Source organism: Triticum aestivum, chromosome 4A (genome assembly GCF_018294505.1).
Source record: "Triticum aestivum cultivar Chinese Spring chromosome 4A, IWGSC CS RefSeq v2.1, whole genome shotgun sequence".
Classification (NCBI taxonomy): domain Eukaryota; kingdom Viridiplantae; phylum Streptophyta; class Magnoliopsida; order Poales; family Poaceae; genus Triticum; species Triticum aestivum.
In genome coordinates this window covers 150462990-150476655 of record NC_057803.1, presented here as the reverse complement: position 1 = coordinate 150476655, position 13666 = coordinate 150462990, and positions in this window count along the sequence as shown.

The window sequence follows — 13666 nt, the reverse complement described above, 5'->3', positions numbered from 1 at the left end:
GATAATTCCCATGTGTCCTCGGGAGCGTTTTCCTTTATATAAGAGTTTTTCCAGGCTTGTCCTTTGCTACAAAAAGGATTGGGCCATCTTGCTGCACCTTATTTACTTTTGTTACTTGTTACCCATTACAAATTACCTTATCACAAAACTATCTGTTACTGATAATTTTAGTGCTTGCAGAGAATACCTTACTGAAAACTGCTTATCATTTCCTTCTGCTCCTCGTTGGGTTCGACACTCTTACTTATCGAAAGGACTACGATAGATCCCCTATACTTGTGGGTCATCAACACTCTTTTCTGGTGCCGTTGCCGGGGAGTGAAGCGCCTTTGGTAGGTGGAATTTGGTAAGGAAAGATTTATATAGTGTGCTAAAATTTACTGTCACTTGTTACTATGGAACATAATCCTTTGAGGGGCTTGTTCGGGGTATCTTCGCCCCGACCAGTAGAGCAAAGAGTTGCTCCTCAACCTACTGAACCTACTGAAAATTTTTACTTTGAAATTACTTCGGGTGTGATAGAGAAACTGCTAGCTAATCATTTTATAGGAGATGGAACATTGCATCCCGATTTGCACTTAATCTATGTGGATGAAGTTTGTGGATTATTTAAGCTTGCAGGTATGCCCGAGGATGTTATCAAGATGATGGTCTTCCCTTTATCTTTGAAGGGAAAGGCATTGATACGTCTCCAACGTATCTATAATTTTTGATTGCTCCATGCTATATTATCTTCTGTTTTGGACATTATTGGGCTTTATTATCCACTTTTATATTATTTTGGGACTAACCCATTAACCGGAGGCCCATCCCAGAATTGTTGTTTTTTGCCTACTAGCAAAAGAGCCCGTGCGTTGCAACGGGAGAGAAAACATAACACATGCTCTTAACTCAACAACCATCACTCAAGACCGCAATAGGTCCATCTTCTTTATTTTTGCGAGGCATCATATTTGTGTTGTCGCTTATCCTCCTTCTCACTCTCGCCGGCGATGGCCTCGGTGTTCCCACAAAACAACAAAAACGTGTGTTGGATATGGTTAATCCTAAGGCGTCTCTCTCCCTCTCTCCTCCCTCTCCCTCTCTCTCTCCCTCTCTCTCTCGCTCGCTTTCTCTCACTCTCGCGATGAGAAATCTGTTGTTTTCCCCTCGCGTCATTTTTCAGAGCTATCCATGTGTAGTTATCGATGTTTTCTTTTCCGTATATGGTTATAGTGGGGTGTTTATTTGCAATCCGGATCGCCGCCGGTATGAAAAAAACGAATCTTGCGCTATAAATTATAAGTTTGCTTCCATAAAAATATTTTTAAAATATTTAACAGGTAAAATTAACATCATATTTAGATTCCACGCATATTTCTAATAAAATTTCATATATAATATACTAAAATCGAAGTTACGGTTTAAAAGATATATATAATTTAGAAAATCATTTGATTTGACTCAAATATATTCCAAATAATATTTTTAAAAACTTAACAAGTAAAAATAATCTCATATTCATATTCTACATATTTTTCTAATCAAATTTCATATATCACATGTTTAAATCGGAGTTACGGTTTAAAAGATATGGATGATTTTAAAAAGCATTTGTTTGACTTAAATATGATCCGCGGATGAATTACCTAAAACATCAGGGGGGTTTCCGAAAAATGTAAAATAACGGTTCGGGCATGACTTAAATCTGGACGGCGGTTTGATTTCAAGAAAAGACATGGACTTTTGTGTAAAATATGAAAATAACGATTCGTTTTAACTTAAAATAGAACTGCGGGTTAAATTCTCTGAAATAGAGGAACTTTTCTGAAAAATGCCATGACGGACAAAAGAAATCCAATTTGCTTTATTATTAGGTAAAGATTTTAGAGTTTCGCAGAAAAAGAATATCAAATGGAGTCCAAACGGAATGAAACCTTCGGGAACGTGATTTTCGGAACGAACATGATCCAGGAGAGTTGAACCTACGTCAAGCAACCAACAGGGAAGCCACAAGGTAGGGGGGCGCGCCTACCCCCCTAGGCGCGCCATCAACCCTCGTGGGCCCCCTATTGCTCCACCGATGTACTCCTTCCTCCTATATATACCTACGTACCCCCAAACGATCAAATACGGAGACAAAACCCTAATTCCACCGCCATAACTTTATGTATCCACGAGATCCCATCTTGGGGCTTGTTCCGGAGCTCCGCCGGAGGGGGCATCGATCACGGAGAGCTTCTACATCAACACCATAGCCTCTCCGATGAAGTGTGAGTAGTTTACCTCAGACCTTCGGGTCCATAGTTATTAGCTAGATGGCTTCTTCTCTCTTTTTGGATCTCAATACAAAGTTCTCCCCCTCTCTTGTGGAGCTCTATTCGATGTAATCTTCTTTTGCGGTGTGTTTGTTGAGATCGATGAATTGTGGGTTTATGATCAAGTTTATCTATGAACAATATTTGAATCTTCTCTGAATTCTTTTATGTATGATTGGTTATCTTTGCAAGTCTCTTTGAATTATCAGTTTGGTTTGGCCTACTGGATTGATTTTTCTTGCAATAAGAGAAGTTCTTAGCTTTGGGTTCAATCTTGCGGGGTCCTTTCCCAGTGACAGTAGGCGCAGCAAGGCACGTATTGTATTGTTGCCATCGAGGATAACAAGATGGGCTTTATATCATATTGCATGAATTTATCCCTCTACATCATGTCATCTTGCTTAAGGCGTTACTCTGTTCTTATGAACTTAATACTTTAGATGCATGCTGGATAGCGGTCGATGTGTGGAGTAATAGTAGTTGATGCACGCAGGAGTCAGTCTACTTGTCTCGGACGTGATGCCTATATACATGATCATACCTAGATATTCTCATAACTATGCTCAATTCTATCAATTGCTCAACAGTAATTTGTTCACCCACCGTAAAATACTTATTCTCTCGAGAGAAGCCACTAGTGAAACCTATAGCCCCCGGGTCTATCTTCATCATATTAATCTTCCAACACTTAGTTATTTTCATTGCCTTTTATTTTACTTGCATCTTTATCATAAAAATACCAAAAATATTATCTTATCATATCTATCAGATCTCACTCTCGTAAGTGACCGTGTAGGGATTGACAACCCCTTATCGCGTTGGTTGCGAGGATTTATTTGTTTTGTGTAGGTGCGAGGGACTCGCGCGTAGCCTCCAACTCGGATCGATACCTTGTTTCTCAAAAACTGAGGGAAATACTTACGCTACTTTGCTGCATCACCCTTTCCTCTTCAAGGGAAAACCAACGAGTGCTCAAGAGGTAGCAAGAAGGATTTCTGGCGCCGTTGCCAGGGAGGTCTACACAAAAGTCAACATACCAAGTACCCATCACAAACCCTTATCTCCCGCATTACATTATTTGCCATTTGCCTCTCGTTTTCCTCTCCCCCGCTTCACCCTTGCCATTTTATTTGCCCTCTCTTTTTCTCGCTTGCTTTTCTTCTGCCATGTCTGAATCAAAAAGGGTTGGGGGTTCTTTCCCGAGTTTTAGTACTTTGGACAACCCTTCTATTCTCGCTAAGCTCATAAATAAGGATACTATGGAAAAACCTACCGGAGTTATCAATGAGAATCTCAATAATTTTAATGAAGATGATTCTGGAATTTTTCGTTATTTACTTGCTGAATCTTTGAAATATGCTTGGTATAGACTATTAAGGATCAGGGCTAGCTATGTGCCTCAATACCAAATTGAAATTTACTTAAAAAGCTTTTATATTAGCCTTCCTTCTTCTTTTAAGCATGTCTTAGATTCTATATTTGAAGAAGGCTTTCTTTAAGGGGATTCCGTAGACACTTATGAGAAGATGAAAACCATATTTGGGCACCCCATGAATGAGAAAGTTGAATCTACATCTCTTTTGCTCTCTTACCAAAATGAATCTATCAAAGAGATGAAGGCTAGCTTAGATACAAATTTCCGTAACATACTTATTCTTTATTATACCATTAATATCCATGTGCTTTATCAAAATATAAATATTAATTCCATAGATAGCAAGTTTTCTCTTTTCTTCCCTAAAAACAAAGATGGCAACAACTAGATCTATCCTTGCTTTTTATGCCTAGCTAGGGGCGTTAAACGATAGCGCTTGTTGGGAGGCAACCCAATTTTATTTTTATTCCTTGCTTTTTGCTCCTGTTTAGTGATAAATAATTTATTTAGACTCTGTTTTGGTTGTGTTTTTTTTGTTTAATTAGTGTTTGTGCCAAGTAGATCCGTTGGGAAGACTTGGGGAAAGTCTTGTTAATCTTGATGTAAAAAACAGAAACTTTAGCGATCACGAGGACTGCTTCCATTTTTATTTGGAAAGTGCTATTTAGTTAATTCTTTTTTCAAATTATTAATAGATAAATTCCTCACATCCAGAAATTTATTTTAGAATTTTGGGGGTTCCAGAGCTTGCACTAGCTACAGATTACTACAGACTGTTCTGTTTTTGACATATTCTGTTTTTCGTGTGTTGTTTGCTTATTTTGATGAATCTATGGCTAGTAAAATAGTTTATAAACCATATAGAATTTGGAATACAGTAGGTTTAACACCAATATAAATAAAGAATGAGTTCATTACAGTACCTTGAAGTAGAGTTTTGTTTCCTTTCGCTAACGGAGCTCACGAGATTTTCTACTTTAAGTTTTGTGTTGTGAAGTTTTCAAGTTTTGGGTAAGGATATGATGGATTATGGAAAAAGGAGTGGCAAGATCCTAAGCTTGGGGATGCACATGGCACCCCCAAGATAATCTCACCAAAAAGCCAAAGCTTGGGGATGCCCCGGAAGGCATCCCCTCTTTCGTCTACTTCCATCGGTAACTTTACTTGGAGCTATATTTTTATCCACCACATGATATGTGTTTTGCTCGGAGCGTCTTGTATGATTTGAGTCTTTATTTCTTTAGTTTACCACAATCATCTTTTCTGTACACACCTTTTGAGAGAGACACACATGATTCGGAAATTATTAGAGTACTCTATGTGCTTCACTTGTATCTTTTGAGTTATATAGTTCTGCTCTAGTGCTTCAATTATATCTTTTAGAGCACGGTGGTGGATTTGTTTTATAGAAACTATTGATCTCTCGTGCTTCACTTAGATTATTTTAAGAGTCTTAAATAGCATGGTAATTTGCTTAAATAATCCTAATATGCTAGGTATTCAATATTAGTAAAAACTTTCTTATGAGTGTTTTGAATACTGAGAGAAGTTTGATGCTTGATAATTATTTTGAGATATGGATATGGTGATATTAGAGTCGTGCTAGTTGAGTAGTTGTGTAACGCCCCGGATATAACTTTCCCAATTTGTACTCCAACTCTTGCCGTTTCCAGCGTTAAGTTATATTTATTTCTCGGGTTCGGGTCTTTGCCTCCGTGTGTTGTTTTCGTTTTCATGCATCTCATATCATGTCATCATGTGCATTGCATTTGCATACGTGTTCATCTCATGCATTCGAGCATTTTCCCCGTTGTCCGTTTTGCATTCCGGCGCTTCGTTCTCCTCCGGTGGTCATTTCTAGCTTTCTTTCGTGTGTGGGGATTAAACATTTCCGTATTGGACCGAGACTTGCCAAGCGGCCTTGGTTTACTACCGGTAGACCGCCTGTCAAGTTTCGTATCATTTGGACTTCGTTTGATACTCCAACGGTTAACCGAGGGACCGAAAAGGCCTCGTGTGTGTTGCAGCCCAACACCCCTCCAATTTGGACCAAAACCCAACAAACTCTGCTCCATCGTCTAGAGCATTCGATCACGATCGCGTGGCCGAATATCGCACCTCATTTGGACTCTCCTAGCTCCACTTATGCCTATAAATAGACACCCCCTGATTTCGGATCTCTCCCTCTCCCCGAAACCCTAAAATTCCCCCGCCACCGATGGACATGTCCGCCGCCTGACCGGACGCGTCCGCCCCGCCGCGCCCAGCCAACCACGACGCGCCACGTGGCCGTCAGCCGCATCCACCGCCGCCGGCCCGCCAGGCCCCGAGGCAGGCCCCCGACGCTGCGCTCCCGGGCCGACCCCGCGCCGCTGCCCCGCCTTCGTCCTCTACGCCGCGCGCCGCCCACCGGCCGCCGCGCCACTGCGGCTCCACGCCGGAGCCCGCGCCCCGACGCCGGCCGGCGCCACCGCCATCCGCGCCCGCCGCCGCGGACCTCCGCCCACCCCACGGCCGCCCCGAGCCGGCGCCGCCCCTCCCCACGTCCGGCCTCCTCTTCTTCCTCTCCAACAAGAACTCCGGCGAGCTTCAAGTTCCTCTCCGGCGTGCCTCGGTTCCCGTGCGATCCAGATCTGAGATCCAATCTCACCTCGGTTGACTTTTTATCCCCGAACCCTAATTTTTTGTGCATACTTTGACCGGCCGTATCTCCGCATCCGTAGCTCCGATTTGGACATATAGTATATCAAAATGTTCGCCTCGACGAGTACATCATTTCATTCCACTGCATCATTTTCATTTGAGTTCATATTGATGCCCGAAATGCTGTTAGAAGAGGGCTTCGTGAGTTATTGTCAGATTTGCTAGTTCATCTTAGACTTTTGTCATTTTTGCCATGTTTATTGTGTGCATGTTATGCCTGTGAGTCCTGCATATGTTTTGTTAAGCATCTTGTTATCTTTCCAGAGGTGCAAACCATGCATTTTTAGGATGTGTGTGGTGACTTGTGCAAGCTTGCAAAGTGAGGCACCCGCTAAATCTGTTTTCAGGGACTTAGTAGTTTTCACTAAGTCTGGGATTATTTAGTTCATGATGCCATATGTTCAACTTGTTTCCTAGTGATCCGTGCCTCTTTTGAGGATGATCAGTAAAGGAGTTTTGTTAATCATGTTATGCTCTATCCATCCATGTCTTTACTGGCAATTATGGAGCACCCTAGCTTGAGTCAATCGAGCTCTACTTTTGCTTCGCTGTGAATCTGGGCAGATCGTCAACTCGTTTGCGATTTTGCCGATGTTATTGTAGTTGATCCGTGCATGCTATGACATTGTTCTTGCCATGTCTAGCTTGTATTTTGTGCCTTTTTGTTGGATGTATGCTTGCCTTGCCATGACTTGCACCGTGGTGAGTGCATCGAGCTTGTTTACATGCCTTCGTGAGTTATATTTCAGCATGTCTCAGTTTTCACTAAGTCTAAAAACTGATTGTGTTTTAGCTATGTTCGTGTGCCCGTTAGTATATCTTGTGATCCCTTTTGGCCCCAGGTCACTTAGGGACTTTTGTTAAGCTTGTTGAGTATCTCCATACCATGTTCTTACTTGTCTTAATCAGGTCATGTATCATGTTGTTTTGTTGCTCCGAAGAGGGCTTCGTGGTCTGAAATTTCAGACTAGTGCAGATTTCACTAAGTCTGAAATCTGTTTTGCATTTGCGTTTTTGCCATGCTTGTTTGAACCTCTTAATGGATGAATTGGCCATGGCTCAGTGCTAGTCTTTTGTTAAGCATCTTGTGTGCATCCCTGCCATGTATTTTGTTGTCATGTTTGGGTGCTGTAGCATGTTCATCTCATTGCATTTAGATGCCTACTTGCTGTAGATCGCAGACCGGTGTCATATCTTAAAAACGCTTGCCATTTCCAAACCGTAACTCCGATTTCGGCGTTCTTTATATCGTTTTCAAGCGATTTCATCTCATCTTTCCAGTGGCACCCTTGGAATTCCAAGTTGAGGCCAGGTTCATGCATTTCCTGTCATATCTTGCATTTTGCATCCCGCATCGCATCCCGCATAGCATATCATCATTTCATCATATTGCTTGTTCTTGCACGTGGTTGATTGTATCCTTGTTGCTTGTTTGTCTTGTTTGGGTAGAGCCAGGAGACGAGTTCGCTATGGAGGAGCCCGTTGAGTTTGCTTGTGAGGATCCAGTCAACTCTGACAACTGTGCAGGCAAGATGATCATACCCTCGAAATCACTACTATCTTTGCTATGCTAGTTTGCTCGCTCTTTGCTATGCCAATGCTACGATGCCTACCATTTGCTTGTCAGCCTCCCAATTGCCATGTCAACCTCTAACCCACCTTGTCCTAGCAAACCGTTGATTGGCTATGTTACCGCTTGCTCAGCCCCTCTTATAGCGTTGCTAGTTGCAGATGAAGATTGGAGCCGTTCCTTGTTGGAACATTTATTTACTTGTTGGGATATCATTATGTTGCTATGTTATCTTAATGCATCTATATACTTGGTAAAGGGTGGAAGGCTCGGCCTCTCGCCTAGTGTTTTGTTCCACTCGTGCCGCCCTAGTTTCCGTCATATCGGTGTTATGTTCCCGGATTTTGCGTTCCTTACGCGGTTGGGTTATAATGGGAACCCCTTGATATTTCGCCGTGATTAAAGCTTTTCCAGCAATGCCCAACATTGGTTTTACCATTCGCCACCTAGCCTTTTCTTTCCCTTGGGTTCTGCAGACTCAAGGGTCATCTTATTTTAACCCCCCCCCCCGGGCCAGTGCTCCCTCTGAGTGTTGGTCCGAACTGAGCTGCCTACGGGGCCACATCGAGGAAACTTGAGGGTTGGTTTTACTCGTAGCTAGTCTCATCTGAGTGTGCCCTGAGAACGAGATATGTGCAGCTCCTATCGGGATTTGTCGGCACATTCCGGCGGTGTTGCTGGTCTTGTTTTAACCTGTCGAAGTGTCTTGTTGTACCGGGATACCGAGTCTGATCGGTGTGTCTCGGGTGGAGGTCTATTCCTTTGTTGACCGTGAGAGCTTGTCATGGGCTAAGTTGGGACTCCCCTGCAGGGATTGAACTTTCGAAAGCCGTGCCCGCGGTTATGGGTAGATAGGAATTTGTTAATGTCCGGTTGTAGATAACTTGAACCTTAATTAATTACAATGAATCCACTGAGTTTGTTATCGTGATGGCCTCTTCTCGGTGGAGTCCGGGAAGTGGACACGGTGTTGGAGTAATGTTTGCGCAGGTTGCTCTTTAGTTCCTCGCTCGTGCTTTGCCTCCTCTTCTCGCTCTCTTTTGCGAATAAGATAGCCACTAGATATGCTAGTCGCCTGCTACAGCTCCACATATGTATTTGCCTTACCCTTCCTATAAGCTTAAATAGTCTTGATCACGAGGGTGCGAGATTGCTGAGTCCCTGTGGCTCACAGATACTATAACTCCAGATGCAGGTCCAGGTGATTCCGCTCCAGGTGACGAGTACGAGCTCAAGTGGGAGTTCGACGAGGACTTTCAGCGTTACTATGTTTCTTTTCCCGACGATCAGTAGTGGTGCCCTGTTGGGGGTGATTGGGACCGTTGTTGCATGTTGGGCTCTCTTTTACTTTGGCGCCGTAGTCGGGCCATGAGTGTGTTGGTTGATATAATGTTATTTATGTTCTTGATTGACGTGGCGAGTGTAAGCCAACTATGTTATCTCCCCTTTATTATTTACATTACATGGGATGTTGTGAAGATTGCCCAACTTGCGACATATGCCTTCAATGCGATTATGTCTCTAAGTCGTGCCTCGACACGTGGGAGCTATAGTCGCATCAAGGGTGTTACCAGTTGGTAATCAGAGCCTTCCCCGACCTTAGGAGCCCCATTGCTTGATCGTTTTAGCAGCCAAGTTGTGTCTAGAAAAATGTTTTGAGTCATTTAGGAATTATATATCGGAGAGTTTAAGAATTCTTTTTACTTCCCAGTCTCCTCATCGCTCTGGTAAGGCATCCTGACGTAGAGTTTTGACTCTTCTCTTCTCAAATTTCACCAAAAAGAAAATTAGGATCACGCGAGTATCTTGGAATCGTTCCGATGGCTTATGATGAGAACATTGTCTTGGTGCCTCCTGTCAGGGGTTTAGTGGAAGTGTCCCGGGGAGTTGAGCTCTGAGGTGTTGTCATCATAATTTTATCGTTGCAATTCTGTAATACTTGAGATATGTTCGCCGACATCGAAAATATCTTTTATGCAGTTCGTTGGTGAGATAACCTTGACGCCACCCAGTACTGGGGCGGGAGTTCGGGAGTATCGCCATAACTTGTATAACGGATGCTTTTTCAAGGTTGAGGTAGATGGTTTCCGAAGTTTTCTAGGTTATGTGTTGAAGGATGGATATAGCTGGATGTAGGATTTGCTAGTTTGGGTGAGATATTATGCTTCCCCTGTATCCCCAACACATGATTGCATAACCGGAAAGGTTCGGGAGTTTCATAGGTGGGAATTCTAGTAGCTCTAGTTCTTCCACGAATATTGGTTTGAGATTGGGATTTCTTACCGATTATTCGTTCTGGATCCGTACCTTGTTGATTTATTTCTCTACCTTAATTCTACGTGGCTTCGCAATTTAGGGATATGTGACCACTTCAAGAGGAATGCATTCGGTCATTTTGTTCGGATGTGAAGACTTTACGTTGCAATTTTCATTCCGTTGGATTCAGCTTCAATAATTATCTGTCAATGTGCTAATGGTGGTCAACCTCTTCAGGATGGCTCCTCCAATGCGCACGACTCCGAATCCTGATCCGCCACCACCTCCACCTCCTCCAGAGGCATGGCAAGCTGTGATGGCCGCAACCAATGCAAACACACAGCTGATCATGCAAATTCTTCAAGAGCGCAATCAAGGCAGTCAAGGGAATCAAGGCAGCAATCAGAGTCACTTTGCTACACTCAACCAGTTCCTTGCTAACGGGCCAAAGACTTTCAGCAATTGTGTTGAGGCAACCGATGCTGACGATTGGCTTGTGGATCTGTGTAAGCATTTCGAGTGCAGCAACGTCAGGCCTGAGGACTTTGTGAAGTTCGCTTCCTTCCAACTCAAAGATCAAGCTGCAGAATGGTTCCAGCAGTACAAGGATTCCAGAGGTGGACGTGTTATCACTTGGGATGATTTCCGTCGAGATTTCCGAGCTCATCATATTCCGCAGAGCGTGGTTGAAAGCAAGCATGAGGAATTCCGCAATCTGAAGCAAGGCTCTTTGTCTGTCTATGACTACAACAAGTTGTTCCAGAAGCTTGCCCGCTTTGCCAAGCAGGACGTGCCTGATGAGAAGAGCATGATATATCAGTTCAGGGGTGGTCTCAGAGAAGATATTCAGCTCGCTCTTGTTCTCTTCGAGCCCTTGAGATACGATGAGTTCTACAACATGGCACTGAAGCAAGAGGCTGCTCAGTTGAGGTGTGATGCTTCCAGGAAGCGAGTCAGAGATGTTACTCCTTCTTCCTCTACTCAAGTGGCCAAGCAGCAGAAGTTTTGGCTTCCTCCTCCTCCGTTCCGTCAGCCGTATCAGCAGAAGAGCAAAGGTGGCAGTGGTTCTTCCCACCCACCCAACCCTGGCTTTCAGAACAAGACTTCGTCTCAAGCTCCAAGATCGAGTGCTCCGTATCACCGTCCGCTTTCAGAGGTCACGTGCAACAAGTGCCAACAGAAGGGTCACTATGCCAACAAGTGTCTCAACCAGAGGCTTCTTCCTCCTCCTCCTCCTGTCAGATCGGCAAGTACAGCTATGGTCAAGCATAACCCCAAGCATGCCAAGGTCAATTTGATGAATGCAGCTCAGGCAGAGGACTCGTCAGATGTGATCATGGGTAACCTTCCTGTTAATGATATTCCCGCAAAAGTACTTTTTGACTCTGGTGCATCGCATTCCTTCATGTCATTTCCATTTGCATCGGAGAACAATTTTAGTACTAAGGCTTTACCTAGAGCTATGCAAGTCGTCTCTCCAGCTAAGCGTCTGAGTTCTAGTTTGATGGTTCCGGATATTTCTATCTTGATGGGTGATTTCAAGTTTTTGGCTTCTCCAATGGTTCTTGGTAACTCGAATATTGATCTTATTCTCGGGATGGATTGGCTTTCTAAGCACAAGGCTCAGCTTGATTGTGCAACCAGGCAGATTCAATTGACTCATTCGTCTGAGGATGTAATTGTCTTTGCCGCTCGGGATAATTCCATCCGTCTGTTTTCTCTCAATGAGAAGGGTGAATTGGATGCTATCTCTCAAATTCCAGTCGTTTGCGAATATCAAGACGTCTTTCCAGAAGAGCTCCCAGGAATGCCTCCGCACCGGCCAGTTGAATTCGTTATTGAACTTGAGCCTGGCACGGAACCTGTGTGCAAACGTCCTTACAAGCTCGGACCTGAAGAGTTGAAGGAGCTGAAGAAGCAACTCGATGAGCAAGAAAGAATGGGTCTCATCCGGCCTAGTTCTTCTCCGTGGGGTTGTGGTGTTCTTTTTGTGAAGAAGAAGGATGGAACGGACCGACTTTGTGTTGATTACCGTCCAGTGAATAAGAAGACCATCAAGAACAAATACCCACTTCCCAACATCAATGAGCTGTTCGAACAACTCAAAGGTGCTCAAGTATTCTCCAAGCTTGATCTCCGTATGGGTTATCACCAGATTCGCATTCGTGAAGAAGATATTCCCAAGACAGCATTCAGAACAAGCTTTGGTTCATATGAATACACTGTCATGTCTTTTGGCCTTGCCAACGCTCCTCCGACGTTCTCTCGCATGATGAACTTCATCTTCAACGCCTACACCAATGACTTCGTTTTGGTCTATCTCGACGAAATTCTGGTTTTCTCGAAGAACAAGGAAGATCATGCCAAACACTTGCGTTTGGTGCTTGATAAGCTCAGGGAACATCAGTTCTACGCCAAGTTCTCCAAGTGTGAATTTTGGCTCGATGACGTTCTTTATCTTGGTCATATCATCTCTGCCAAGGGAATTGCCGTGAATCCTGAGAAGGTGTCTGCAATTGTGAATTGGGAACCTCCTCAGAATGTGAAGCAACTCCGCAGTTTTCTCGGTCTCGCAAGCTATTGCCGAAGATTTGTTGAAAACTTTTCCAAGATCGCGAAGCCTCTCTCTAATCTTCTTCAGAAGCACGTCAAGTACGTTTGGTCTCCGGAGTGTGATATTGCTTTCAACGCTTTGAAAGAGAAGTTGATCACTGCTCCAGTTCTGACTCCGCCTGATGAATCCAAGCCGTACGAGGTCTTTTGTGATGCCTCTCTCCAAGGTCTTGGCGCAATATTGATGCAAGAGAAGAAAGTTGTTGCTTATACCTCTCGCCAGTTGAAGCCTAATGAGAAGAACTACCCCACTCATGATCTCGAGTTGGCGGCAGTTGTGCATGCTCTTGTTGACTTGGAGACATCTTCTATTGGGAAGAAAAGTGGACATTTTCACTGATCACAAGAGTCTCAAGTACATCTTCACTCAGCCTAATCTCAACCTCAGGCAAACTCGATGGGTCGAAATGATTCAAGAGTATAATCCGAGTATCGAGTATACTCCAGGCAAGGCCAATGTGATTGCTGACGCTTTGAGCAGAAAGGCTTACTGCAACAGTCTGATTCTTAAGCCTTATCAACCCGAGCTTTGTGAAGCTTTCCGCAAACTTAATCTGCAAGTTGTTCCTCAAGGTTTCCTCGCCAACCTTCAAGTCTCTCCTACCTTAGAAGACCAAATTCGCCAAGCCCAGCTTCTTGATGCTATGGTGAAAAAGGTGAAGATCGGGATTGCCAAGAGTCAGTCCAAGTACAAGTGCTACCGCCTTGATGACAAGGACACTCTCTTCTTCGAGGATCGTATTGTTGTGCCCAAAGGTGACCTCCGTAAAGTGATCTTGAACGAGGCTCACAATTCTCTCCTCTCCATCCACCCTGGGAGCACGAAGATGTATCAGGACCTCAAGCAAGCTT